The sequence below is a fragment of the Aotus nancymaae genome, unplaced genomic scaffold, assembly GCF_030222135.1.
Source record: "Aotus nancymaae isolate 86718 unplaced genomic scaffold, 86718_ANA_hifiasm-v0.15.2.pri h1tg000030l, whole genome shotgun sequence".
NCBI lineage: Eukaryota > Metazoa > Chordata > Mammalia > Primates > Aotidae > Aotus > Aotus nancymaae.
The window spans coordinates 19582180-19596808 of NW_026988443.1; positions in this window are offsets into that span (position 1 = coordinate 19582180).

Consider the following 14629-nt stretch of genomic DNA (forward strand, 5'->3'; position numbering starts at 1 on the left):
AAAAGCTACAACAATTTTGAGAAAAAGAAAAATTAGAGGCATTACACTTTCTGATGACAAATTATATTACAAAGATGTCATAAATTACAGTATAGTAGTAATCAAAACAGTACAGGAATACTAATAAGAATGATTAACCCCAGGGAGAAAAAGAAAATGACGTGAAAGAAAAAGATGGAAGCTAGACTTCTTAGCATAAATCTTATTAGGCAGCTTTGACTTTGAAATCATGTATATTATTTATGTAATATAGACAAAATTAAATCTTAATGATAAAAGTCAAAATGACATGAATTAACTTTTTAAAAACCCAGTATAGTACTGACATAAAAATAGATACATAGACCAATGGAACAGAATAGGAAGTCCAAAAATAAACACATGCGTATAAGATGAACTAATTTTCAAGAACTGCACTAAAAAGACACAATAGGGAAAGGATAGTCTCTTCAATAAATAGTGATGTGCTGCTAGATTTGATTTGCTAGTATTTTGTTGAAGGTTTTGCTTCTATGGTAGAGAGGGATATTGGTTTGCAGTTTTCTTTTTTTGTTGTGTCTCTGCCTGATTTTGGTATAGAGGCGATGCAGGCTTCATAGAACGAGTGAGGGCCTCCTTGATTTTCTGGAATACTTTCAGTAGAATTGGTATCAGTTATTCCTTGTATGCCTGGTAGAATTCAGCTATGAATCCATCTGGCCCAGGGCTTTGTTTGGGTTGGTGGGTTCTTTTATTTTAATTAATTAATTAATTTTTAACTTTGTGTTCCAGGATGCATGTGCAGAACGTGCAGCTTTGTTACATAGATATATGTGTGCCATGGTGGTTTGCTGCACTTCCTTTCATATAGGTTTTAAGCCCCACATCTATTAGCTATTTGTCCTAATGCTTTCCCTCCTCTCTCCCCCACACTCAGACAGGCCCTGGTGTGTGTGGTTCCTCTCCTTGTTCTTATTGTGTTCTTATTGTGCAACTCCCATTTATGAGTAAGAACATGTGTTTGTTTTTCTGTTCCTGTGTCAGTTTCCTGAAAATGATGGGTTTCCAGCTTCATCCATGTCCCTGCAAAGGTCCTGATCTGATTCTTTTTTGTGGCTGCACAGTATTCCCTGGTGTGTATGTACCACATTTTCTTTAACTGGTCTATCACTGATGAGCATTTGGGCTGGTTCCATGTCTTTGCTATCATGTATAGTGCTACAGTAAACATATATATGCATGTATATTTATAATGGAATGATTTGTATTCCTTTTCAATAAACACACATATGAATGTATCTTTATGATGGAATGATTTATATTCCTTTGGGTATATACCCAGTAATGGGATTGCTGGGTCAAATGATATCTCTGGTTCTAGACCCTTGAGGAATCGCCATACTGTCTTCCACAATGGTTGGTAGGTTATTTATTGCTAATTCATTTTCAGAAGTTGATATTGGTCTATTCAGGGTTTCAATCTCTTCCTTATCTAATCTTGGGAGATTGTGAGCTTCCAGGAATTTATCTATTTCCTCTAGATTTTCTAATTTGTGTGCATAGAGTTGTTCATAGTAGTCTTGAGGATCTTTTGCATTTCTGTGCAATCAGTTGTAATATTACCTTGGTCTTTTGTGATTGTGCTTACTTGGACCTTCTCTTTATTTTTCTTTGTTAATTTAACTAGAAGTGTGTCAATCTTAAGTCTTTTTTTCAAAAATACAACTTTTTATTTCATTTACCTTTTGTATGGATTTTTGCATCTCAATTTCATTATGCCATTCTCTAATTTTAGTTGTTTCTTTCCTTATGCTAGTTTTGGGGTTAATTTGTTCTTTTTTTCTAATTCCTTTAGGTACAGAATTACAGTGTTAATTTGAGATCTGATAACTTCCTGATGAAAATATTTAGGGCTATAAACTTTGCTCTTAATACTGTTTTGGCTGAATCACAGAGATTTTAGGAAGTTGTGTCCCTATTTTCATTCGTTTCAAAAGAGCTTTTTATATCTGCTTTAACTTCAGTTTACACCCAGAGGTTACTCAGAAGTAAATTGTTTAATTTCCTTTTATTTGTGTAGTTTTGAGAGCTTTCTTGGGATCGATTTCTATTTTTATTGCTCTGTGGTATGAGAGTGTACTTGATGCAATTTCTTATTTTTAAAAGTTATTGAGTCTTGCTTTATGACTGAACATGTGGTTGATCTTGGAATATATTCTATGTACAGATGAGAATAATACACATTTTATGGTGTTGGTTGGAGTGTTCTGTAGATGTCTATTAAGTCCTCTTAAGTCCAGAGTTTCTTTGTTAGATTTTTGCCTGTATAATCTGTCTAATACTATCAGTGGAGTGTTGGTCTCCACTGTTATTGTGTGGTTGTTTAAGTCTTTTTATAGGCCAAGAAGAGTTATTTTATGAATCTGGGTGCTTGAATGCTGAGCGTGTATTTATTTAGGATAGTTAAGCCTGCTTGCCAGATTGTTCTCCTTATCATTATATAGTGTCCTTCATTGTTCTACTTAATTTTTATTACTTTAAAATCTGTTTTGACCAAGTGTGGTGGCTCATGCCTATAATCCCAGCACTTTGAGAGGCCAAGATGGGGGGACTGCTTGAGCCCAGAATCTCAAAACCAGGCTGGAAAACAAAGTGAGACCCTGTCTCTACAAACAAACAACAACAACAGCAAAAAAAAAAAAAAAAAAAAAAAAAAATTGCTCCAGAATGGTGGTATGTGCTTGTGGTGACAAGTACACAGGAGGCTGAAGCAAGAGAATCACTTAAGCCCAGGAGGTTGCGGCTGCAGTGAGTCATGTCTGTGCCGCATGACCCTGCATTCAAGCCTGGGTGACAGAGTAAGATCCTGTCTAAAAAAATCAAATAAATGAATACTGTCTGTTTTATCTGATGTAGTAATAGCAACTCCTAATCAACTAGGCATTATTCCTGGGATACAAGGTGGTTTAAACATGGGCAAAACAATGAATGTACAGAGAATCAAAAACAGAAATCACACAATCATCTCAATAGATGCAGAAAAGCTTTCAATAAATTCCAACATCTCTTCATAATAAAAGACCTCAACAGGCTAGGCATTGAAGGAACATACATCAAAATAATAACAGCCATCTGAGACAAACGCATAGCCAACATCACACTGAATGGGCAGAAGCTCAAATCATTTGCCTTGAGAGCTGGTACAAGACAAGGATGCCCATTTTCACCACTCTTATTCAACATAGTTCTGAAAATCCTAGCCAGAGCAGGTAAGAAAAAGAAATAAAATGTATCCAAATAAGAAAATGAGAAGTCATACTTTCTGTTTACTGATGATATGATTCTAGACCTAGATTATCCTAAAGATTCTGCCAAAGTCTCCTAGAGAACCATCAGAACTTGTGAGAATTATTCACTACCATGAGAGCAGTATGAGGGAAACTGTCCCCACAATTCAATTATCTCCCACTGGGTCCCTCCCACAACACATGGGAAATATAGAAGTACAACTCAAGATGGGATTTTGGATGGCAACACAGAGCCACAGAGCCAAACCATATCATTGGGGTGGAAATGGAAAGAAATGGGGATAAATAGGTTGAAGGATACACATTTGCAGTAAGGTACAATGAATAAGTTTATCAATATAATGTAAAGCCTGAGAATTATAGTTCATACCATTATATCATATAGTGAAAATTTGCTGAAAGAATAGCTTTGAGGTGCTCTTACCACATACACACACACATACACATGGTGACTATGGAAGATGATAAATTTATAGGAATCATTTCACTGTATATATGTATATATCAAAATATCCTACGGTAAACTTCAAATATGTTCAATAATAACATTTAAACAAGAAAAACATCCAAATTAGTTAACTCTGAGTAAAACAGATTACTCCATATTGTGGGTGGGCTTCATCCAATCCATTGAAGTCTCTAATAGAAAAAGACTAAGCTCAATTGCAGAAGAAAGAATTCTTCCCACTGACTGCCTTTGGACTCACAGGGCCATTCTTCCATTCTAGGTGCCACAATCTGGTGAGCTCATCTCTCGCTCTCTTTCTCTCATGTTGGTTCCGTTTCTCTGAAGAACCCTACTACTGCAGGCCAAACTTTCCTCCACAGGAATGGAGAATAAAGACACACCCAAACTCGAGAATATACATATGTATACATGTGAAAGCAGTTGATAAACTTAAACTGTAATCAAGATATACACCTATTGCTCTACAGGATTTCACCCACTTCCATTTAAACATGTCACAAACATTTTCTTTGTCATCATGTTAGTAAATCATTTTTGAATAGTCACTTTTTAAAAATTTTTTAATGTTTAAAAATCATTGCCTAATTTTTATTATTATGGGTACCTAAGAGTAGTATATATTTATGAGGTACATGGGAGGTTTTGATACAGGCAAACAATGGGTAATGATCAAATGAGGGTAAATGGAGTATCTATCCCTTCATTTATCACTTATTTGTGTTAGGAACATTCCAATTCCACTCTACTAGTTATTATTATCACTATTGTCACCCTCTGTGCTACCAAATTCTGGATCTTATTTGCCCTTTCTAACTTTGTTTCTGTACCTCTTGACACTCCTCACTTTACTCACCCCTTTCTGAAACTCTAGTAACTATCCTTCTACTCTATCTCCATGTGATCAATTTAAAAATTTTTCACCTCCCACATTTAAGTGAAAGCCTGTGATTTTTTTTTTCTTTGAGACTAAGTTTCACTCTTGTCATCCAAGCTAGAGTGCAATGGCATGATCTTGGCTTGCTACAACCTCCACCTCGTGAGTTCAAGCTATTCTCCTGCCTCAGCCTCCTGAGTAGCTGGGATTATAGGCACCTGCCATCACAGCTGGCTAATTTTTGTATTTTTAGTAGAGACAGGATTTTGCCATGTTGTCCAGGCTGGTCTCGAACTCCTGACCTCAGGTGATCTGTCCACCTCGGCCTCCCAAAGAGCTGGGATTACAGGTGTGAGCCACCATGCCTAGCCGAAATTTGTCTTTCTGTGCCTGGCTTGTTTCACTTTACATAATGTCCTCCAGTTCCATCCATGCTGTTGCCAATGAATCATCACTGCTAATAGCTACATATTAATTCACGAATAAAACTTGCCACATTTACTTAAGTCATAACATGTTGCTGAACACTTAATTTGCTTCTGATACTACTGACTGCTCTTGTGAATACACATATGCAAGTACTTTTCCCATATTTGGATTATATCCACATATTTGGATATATTTCCATATTTGAATTATGTCCAAATACAGGTAGATAAATTCTCAGAGGTAGAATGACTGCTCTTGAGGCCATTGGGCTTAGATTCACATTGCCAAATTGATTTTTCAAAAAAGAATACCAATTTACACTTCAGCCATTAAAACATTAATGTTTGTTTATCTGAATTCTTGCCAGTACTAATATTATAATTGTAACTGTTTTGTTTGTATTGTGGTTTCTTTTAAATGTAGCAGTTGAAACACTACCTTAGTCTAGAATATATTTATTTATTATTCGTGGTTAGTGGAGATATAATTTTTCTGGGTTGTTTCTAGTCTGTTGCACTTACTCTTCTGTAGTTTGTTCATGACCTTTATTCATTTGTCTGTTAGTCCCTTATTGATTTATACGAGCCATCTGGACATTAAAGATATGATCCCTTTTCTTGCTATATTTTACACAAACATTTTCCCTTTTCTTTATTTCGCCTTTCTAGTTCAGTCTCCTTTGCTTTTGGTATTCCCATTGCTTGAAATGTTCTTGCACCAGATGTCTGTGTGATTAGCTGCTTAACGTCTTCAGGACTTTACTTAAGTATCACCTTCTTACAGAGGCCCCTCCTGGCCAGACTGTATAAAACACGAGCACCTTCTCCCCAGACTGATGATCGCTTTCCACTCTTTTTCTCACCTTAATATTCATCACTATACAACTACATATACCTTAACTATAACTGTAACTATATATGTATGTGTGTGTATGTAGATAGATTTTTTAAGGGCCCTATTTACTGCCCCTTTTTATGACACCCTCCACCAGAATGATACAGCAGAATATTATCATTCAATACTAACTGGAGCTGATTTGCTTTATATTTTCAGTTCCACTATCTTCCATTTCAAAATGGATGCCAGAGTGTTTTGTATTTCTTGCCTCAAGGATATTTGCCCTGCAGAAAGCAGACATAGCCTGAAGTCAAATAGCTTTTCAATGTCTTTTATAAAAGACTAAACCCAATGAAAAGCTAATAGCAGTGAGAGGGGAAACGTTTAATGCTCGACTTCCTTTCGAAACAAGACAGAGAGATGTGATGTCCATCTGACTGAACCAACCCATGTCTGGCTTGTTGGCAGAACCCCAAGGAATCAGGCACCTGTCAGAGGAGGGATGAGGTGGTGTGGAGCCAAGGCAGGACTCTGTCCACTGACAGCCAACCCCGGAAAGGAAGGAATTACTTCATCTAAATGTGTCAGGCTTGACTGGGGACATGAAGGAAATATTTGAATGGGATAATAAACTAAGGCTCTTTAATCATCTCCAAATGAAAAATGTTCTATCTGTTAACCCTAATAGCCTTATTATTGTTACTTTAAAAGGAATTAATAAATACATATTTCATTTTTTCAACTGTAAATGATAAAAGCAAATACAAATAAATACATATAACAAACAGATACAAAATCTCTTTGGGGTTCTCATTAGAGTGTGTAAAGGAATTCTAAGACAAAAAAATTGAGAATTACTGGTTTTCATGATCTGATTAAAAGCTCGACATTTTCAGGTTGGCTTAAAAAACACAGTAACTGGCCAGGCATGGTGGCTTATGCCTGTAATCTCAGCACTGTGGGAAGTCAAAGTGGATAGATCACTTGAGCCTAGGAGCAAGAGATCAGCTTGGGCAAAATAATGAGACCTCATCTTTACCAAGTATACAAAAAATATTTGGGTGTGGTGGTGCATGCCTATAGCCCCAGCTACTTAGGAGACTGAGGTTGCCTGAGCCCGGGAGGTGAAGGTTATAGTGAACCGCGATTGTACCACTGCACTCTAGGCCGGGCAATGGAGTTAGACGCTGTCTCAAAAAAAAAAAAAAAAAGAAAGAAAAAGAGAGAAGGAAAGAAAAAGAAAAAGACAAAAAGAAAAAACAAAACATTTTTTAAAAAACATAGTAATCATGCTATCTATAAATAACCTATTTTCAAGTAAAAGATATACATAATTTAAAAGAAAAAGAATGGGATATCATGCAAAATATCGTCTCATATAAATATCAAGAAAAAATTGGCTAAACGAATATTAGAAAAATTACACTTCAGAGAAAAGAATATTATCAGAGATAAGATACTATGACTGTCCTAAGTATATTCACCTCGTAAAAGAGTTTCAAAAGGCATGAAGCAAAAATAAATAGGAATGAAAGAAGAAATGGAAGAATCCACAATTATAGTTAAGCATTTCAATGGTTCTCTCTCAGTCATTCATAGATTATTAAAGAGAAAATTGATAAAAATATAGCAGACCTGAATATTATCTACCAATTTTAACTAATTAACATTTGTACAAAGTTCATCAATAAACATACTCCCAAGCGCTCATAGAATATTTACCAAGATAGGTCAAACTTCGGTCCCATAATACAAGTCACAAAAAAAAAATCACAAACATCGAAATCACAGAGTGTTTTTCCTGATCATAGTGGAATTAAACCAAAAATAAAAAACATAAAGGCATATAGAAAATCTTTAAATATTTGAAATGAGTCAATGAAGAAATCTCAAGGAAAATTATGAAATATTTTGAACTAAAAGAAAATGACAAAGCAGCATATCAAAGTTGTAGATGCAGGTAAAACAGACTCAGATCTTGGGAGGAAAGTTTTAGCATTAAATATTTATACCAGTAAGACAGAGAGGTTTACAATTAATAGTCTTAGCTGTGGCTTTAAGAAACCAGACAACAAACACCAAATTAAGTGCAAAGTGGGAAACAAGAAATCAAAAGCTGCTCTTTCAAAAACATAAAAACAAAAGAGACATTTCTAGACAAACAGACAAAGAAAACAAATACATAAAAAGCACAAAATACTAACAAAATGTAAGACATAAGTCCTTTGGATGTCCTCTAAACACTAAATGGAAAATAAGGGGATATTGTGAACAGTTTCATGCCATTAATTCAATAACATGGATAACATAGACAAATTCCTTGAAGGACACACAGTATCGAAACTTACTCAAGAGGAAACCGGTAACCTGAATAGCTTCATATCTAGTAAATAAACTGAATTTGTAGTAAAAAGCCATCCCACAAAGCAAACTCCAGAACCAGATGGCTTCCTTGGTGAATACTCACAGACAATTTAAGTGGAAAGAATACAAATTCTACTTGAGCTCTACCAGAAAATAGAATAGGAGGGACCACTTTTCAAGTAATCTTAAGAGAACAGAATCACCCTGAATCACACAAGGCATTAGAATAAATGAAAAGGACAGCCCAATACACTTCATTAATATAAATGCAAATATCTTCAATGAAATTTTAGCTAATCAAGTACAGAAACACATCGTTACAAAGACTAATGTGTATACACACACACACACACACACAGATACAACTCTTTATTGAAAACACTATTCTTCATATGTATCTTTATGTATCCTTTTAAAAGGCATCCTTAGTAAGGATTGCATTAAAAACAATATCCTTTTCTTAGTGAGTTACCATGGTATCTTTGCCAATATGCATATATATATCAACCATTTAAGAATGAGTCTGTGTGTGTGTGTGTGTGTGTGTATACACATTATATATAATGACACACACATATATATAATGACTACGTGGGGTTTGTCTCAAGAATGCAAATTTGAAAATCAAGCAATTAGAATTTGTACCACCTGACTTCAAAATTTTATATAAAGCTATAGTAATTAAGGCAATATTGTGTTGGTGTCAGGATAGGCATATAAATCCAGGGCACAGAAAAGGGAATCAACACACAGACCCATTCTTACATGGTTGAGCTGTATATATATACACACACACATATATATACACACACGTATATATATACGTGTATATATATATATACGTATATATATACGTATATATATGTGTGTATATATATACGTATATATATATACGTATATATATGTGTGTGTATATATATACGTATATATATGTGTGTGTATATATATATACGTATATATGTGTGTGTGTGTATATATATACGTATATATATATGTATATATATACACACACATACATATTTGCAAAGGTACCGTGGTAACTCACTAAGAAAATGATATTGTTTTTAATGCAATCCTTACTAAGGATGACTTTTAAAAGGATACATAAATATACATATGAAGAATAGTGTTTTCAATAAAGAGTTGTATCAGTTGAATATCTGTATGAATATATTCTGACCCTCATCTCACACTACTTACAGAAATAATTTGAAGTTTTTGACATAAAACCAATGGGAAAAATCAAAAAAGGAAACTACCACAAAGGATTCAATGGCATAATTTTCTGGTATATATTATTAAGAGCATATAAATGTAATATCAAATGGGAAAAACATTTCAGCAAATGTTAAACATCACTGTTCAGAATCTTTTTCTTTCTTTCTTTCTTTTTTTTTAGACAGTCTCGCTCTGTCGCCCAGGCTGGAGTGCAGTGGCTCTGCAACCTCCGCCTTCCGGGTTCAAGCAATTATCCTGCCTCAGCCTCCTGAGTAGCTGGGATTACAGGAGCCCACCACCACGCTGGGCTAATTTTTGTATTTTTAGTACAGACAAGGTTTCACTATGTTGGTCAGGTTGGTCTCAAACTTCTGGCCTCGGGTGATTCACCCTCCTCAGCCTCCCAAACTGCTGGGATTACAGGCACGAGCCACCTTGCCTGGCTGGAATCCATCCGAAGGAAATAATCAGAGCTATACACGTTGCTTTATGCACAGGTATGTTAATTTTTAAATTATGTATAACATTATGAGGAAACAATCTATTTCCCATTATAATTATAACTGCTTGCTTTGATGTCCTTTGTAATTACAGGTTTGAGTTATATACCTGTGTCAGTACTTAATTACCACCTGAACATTCACACTAGAACTTAATTCATATGAAGACAGGGACTTAGTCCATTTTGCTACCAGTGTTTTCTTTGGGCTCTAATGAGTGTCTGCCTTACAATAGATATTTCTTTAATATTTGATAATTTAGTGATCAAATAAGTAGTGATTCATCCACATAATGTAATATGGAATAGCAATTCTAATAAGGGTTAAAAAATCTGTTTTTATATTGAACGTGCTCCTATGTTAAGTGAAATATACAGAACATTAAATTGCAAAACAATGTAAATCTACTATGCATTTTTTTTGATACTTATATATCTTGGAGAAAGTGTTATTTTTAAAAATTAGTCTTAAAATTTAAACGTGCAAAAAGGGTAGAAATTTAATATGTTATAATATTTATCTCAGATTAGTGAGATAGGTAAGGTGAATTAAGATTTTCTTTTCCCCCCCACTCTTTTTCTTCCTTCCTAGAGTAGTCTAATTGCCTTTCTGCATTTGTAGGGAAAGTTTCTATGGGCCACTGAAAACCTATTACACTGTCAATGCAGTGTGGGATAAAATCATTTGTAGAATGACCATATGCATTGTAATCTATATGGGTCAAATTAGACAATAAAATAGTGGGCATTATTAAAAATTCCTCCAAAACTACAAACAAAACCTGGGGCTGTCTCGGGGGAAAGCCAGGACACGCAGTCACCAAGCTTATTGACCATACCCATGAAAAGTGCCATGTACCTACTTATTTCTATTAAGTAAATAAACAACAACACCAAAAATACGGCATGGTTATGGCATATTTGGATCCTCAGGGCTTCAATCATCTTGCCAGAAAAAAAATCACAAAAGAAATAATTTCCCCATGGTCAGTTGCATTTTGATTATGTTCATTAAGTTTATCCATAATAGCAAACAATTAAAGAAAAATCACTATTAATATTAAATGGGGCCAATTTTTGAATAAAGTAGAAAATTAATAAATTTTCCACTTGATCTTTTTGGGTAGGAATCATGTGCATGTTACAACGATTACAGAAAAGAGCAGTTGTTTAATGTATAGCAGAATGACTAGAACTATTTTAGTTTTCTTTCTACCTACTAATTTGGGTTGAATAATCCATCATATTTATTTTATTAACTAAAACTTCACTTCATGGCAATGCTCTCCACATCCTTGGAGATTATTAGAGTAGGAGTTTGAAGCTTTCTTTCATTTAAACATTGGACCTCCAAACAAAATGTTTGTAACAGTTCTTCATGCAACTCACCTAAGGTCTATATTCCATTGATCTCGAGCTTCTCCTTGAGCACAGAGGATGCGTTGATTTTTTGTGCTCCAGCTGTTTGCAGGCTGGAAAAGCAAGAGGGAAAATCCTGTTACTTGGTTAGCAGCTGCTGATCAACCACACACTTGAATCTGAAATGTTTGTGTTTGTTCTGGGAGAGAATGCAATAATACTGCATCTTCATTTGGTTCACAATGTCTTTCCTATTAATGAATAGGATTGAAAAAAACAACTGAAAGAAAATTCTCACTCAATTAAAACCATAAATTAAAAGTCTGATGTTGATAACACTCATTGTTATTCATTCATTTGATCAAAAATTGTTTATTGGCCCCTAATATCCTGTAGGTGCTCTTCTAGGTTCTGAGTATACAGAAGTCAACAACAGAAAGCCTCACTGTCCTCATGAATGTTTTGTTATAATATGTGCAAGGGCATGCATACAATAAGCAAATACATAGATCTTAATTATAACATCGGGTAAAGATAATGTATTGAAATAAAATAAATGAGACAAAGGGTTAGAAAGGATCTCAAGAAGAAAAGGTGTTACTGAAGGTGATCAACAAAAGCCTTTCTCGGGAGGTGACATTTAACTAGAGCAGTGGTACATTCGAGGGAAAAGGCAGACAGGGATTGGGGGGCTGCTCTAAATTGGATGATCAGAGAGTCAGCTAAGAGGGAAGTGAATTTCAAACAGAGGATATCTCTGTGTACATTATGCTCTTAGTAATTTCAAAGACAATACCTTTCTCCCTTTAAAATGTATTCTTATTCAATGTCACTTAAAACGATGTCTTCTAACCACCAGAGATGCAGAAATTTGTATTTCAAACTTGGAAAACACTAGGCTATAGGGGTCAAGGTTCCTCATCCAAGCTGGCGATAACAATGCAGTGAAATCCCCTAGGCTAGGCTGGGAAGATCCCTGGGGTCACAGTCCTTACACAACACAGATACAATGTTTATCTTTTAGAGGTTGTTTAAAGCCTGCCCGGGGGCTACTAGATCAAAGTCTTCAAAGGAGAAGCCAAAGGGTGCCTTAATTTCAATTTTGGATATGAGGCTGCCTTCTCAGTCATTTGCAGATTCAGTTTACAGTGGGAAAAGTATAAGTAACAGCAAACACAGCAACAATAAACTCACTCATTTGTGCAGCTGGTTATATATTTACTTTTATTTTCCTATTCTAGGTCAATCATTTCTTGCATTCCAATCAGAGATTACATATCTCCACCATATGGATAAAGAAAATGAGACTCACAAAATAGATGACCTTTCCAGTGCTAGCAACTCATACAGACTTTCTGATGCCATTTTATTGTTATTATTACTATACTTTAAGTTCTGGGTACATGTGCAAAACTGCAGGTTTGGTATATAGGTATACACGTGCCATGATGGTTTGCTGCATCCATCACCCTGTCATCTAGGTTAGGTATTTCTCCGAATGCTATCCCTCCCCTAACCCCCTTGTATGATTTGCTTAGTGCATTGGGGACCAATTTGATCTGAAGGTGTGCTGGGTGACTATCGAGGCAGGATATCTAATCATGTCAAATCTAAATCGGATGCATTATCATGGTCTTATCAAAACATTGGGAGGTGGAGGAATGGAAGGTGCCCTGATGAATTCTCACTTAGAGATTTCTAGTAGTTTAGAATGCTATAATGCCTAGGACATGAATTTCCCTTTACTCATCCAACCCTGTTTTCTTGCCCCTAACATTTTACTCCATACCTGTTTTTGGCTGGGAAACTGAAGTTAAAAAAGAGAAGAGATTGGTGTCTTTGGGAAAAGCCCATTTGTAATTCTAGAGACCCTGGACTAGTTTGTTAGGTAAGCAATATTAAATGAACCACCTCTTTACTAATTCATAAGAGTAAGTCATTTGAAAATTATGTTTCTAAACCCCACTATTTGTTTCATATCCCACTTAATGTTGGGAGCCAGGGAGAGGGAGGGAGAGCATTACCATAGCATAAAATAATTTCCAGTTTCCTAAGTTCTTACTGATTTAAAAATAGTGATTAAACTAAGCTCATTCTAGTTGTTATGTAAAAAGGAGTATTCTAATAAAATTATATGCCTTTAAATCTCAATATTTTCAGAAAAGAGATGTCTCTGAAACAAAAGACGCACCACTGCTTGAACAAATGAGCAAAAATATATCAAATATTTAAGTTTCTTATATTGGAAGAGTCCAAGTTTGTGCAGGTCTTGACAAGCTCATCCCAATTTCAGAATTATTCCATAATATCTTCTATCCAATTATATATAATTGATAATTATGTAAACTTGTCTTCTAAAAAATTAAAAGCTATTTTACCTGTTGCTTTGCTAACATTATGCAGCATACTTTAGTCAAATATAAGTAAATTTCACTAGACAGATAATTAGTTTTTTTTTTTTTTAATATTTGGAGGTAGGTAAATTGTCAAGCAGTTCTCTGCCTACACTATAGTGTGTGAAGACATCTATATCCTATTGTTGGCTCAGGAGAGAGGAAAATGAAAGACTGGATTGATTTCTGAAGACATGAGTCAGATAAAACAGAAGGCATGAAGTGGTAAATTCTTCCCTTATATTATTCTGAAGGCTGGAACTGGGAAAATAATACAGATAGTAACAATATAGTTGCTACTTTCTAGGGTTTTTCCTGTTTTAGGGATGGTTAGTGGCTGTAGAAATGTGAATTCATCGATTCGTCACCAGGACTGGCAATGTAGGACTTATTGCTTCCATTGCACATTTGTGGAAAATGAAGTTCAGAGAGGTCAAGATACCTATCTGAAGTCACACAGTTAGTAAGAGTCGGACCTAGGCTTTATAAACAGGAGTATTTAAATGTCATGCCCAATATGCCATATATTGCTTTTACTTTTCAACTGAATATCTGAGCTCTGTGCAAGCTGAATGTTAAGCCAGGATTGTCTCTATGAACTTGGGAAAGATGACCAGGCTCTCACTATTAGTTTCTTAAAGAGGCAAAGAACAAGGAAATCATATGTAAGTCACCAGGATGAAGAAAACACTTGGGGGACAGTAGCCTCTGATCATGGAAAATGACTGGATGAGTTAATTTCCAAGATAAAAATTCAATTCTTATACCCAAGCTGTAGATCCAGAGATTGACTCCCCCTTGCTGTCCCCTATTATTAATCCCATGAAGAGGAAGAAATATCAAACTTCTCTATGGAACAAATAGCTGAACAATGCCTCATTTCTTTCTTTTAAATTTGAT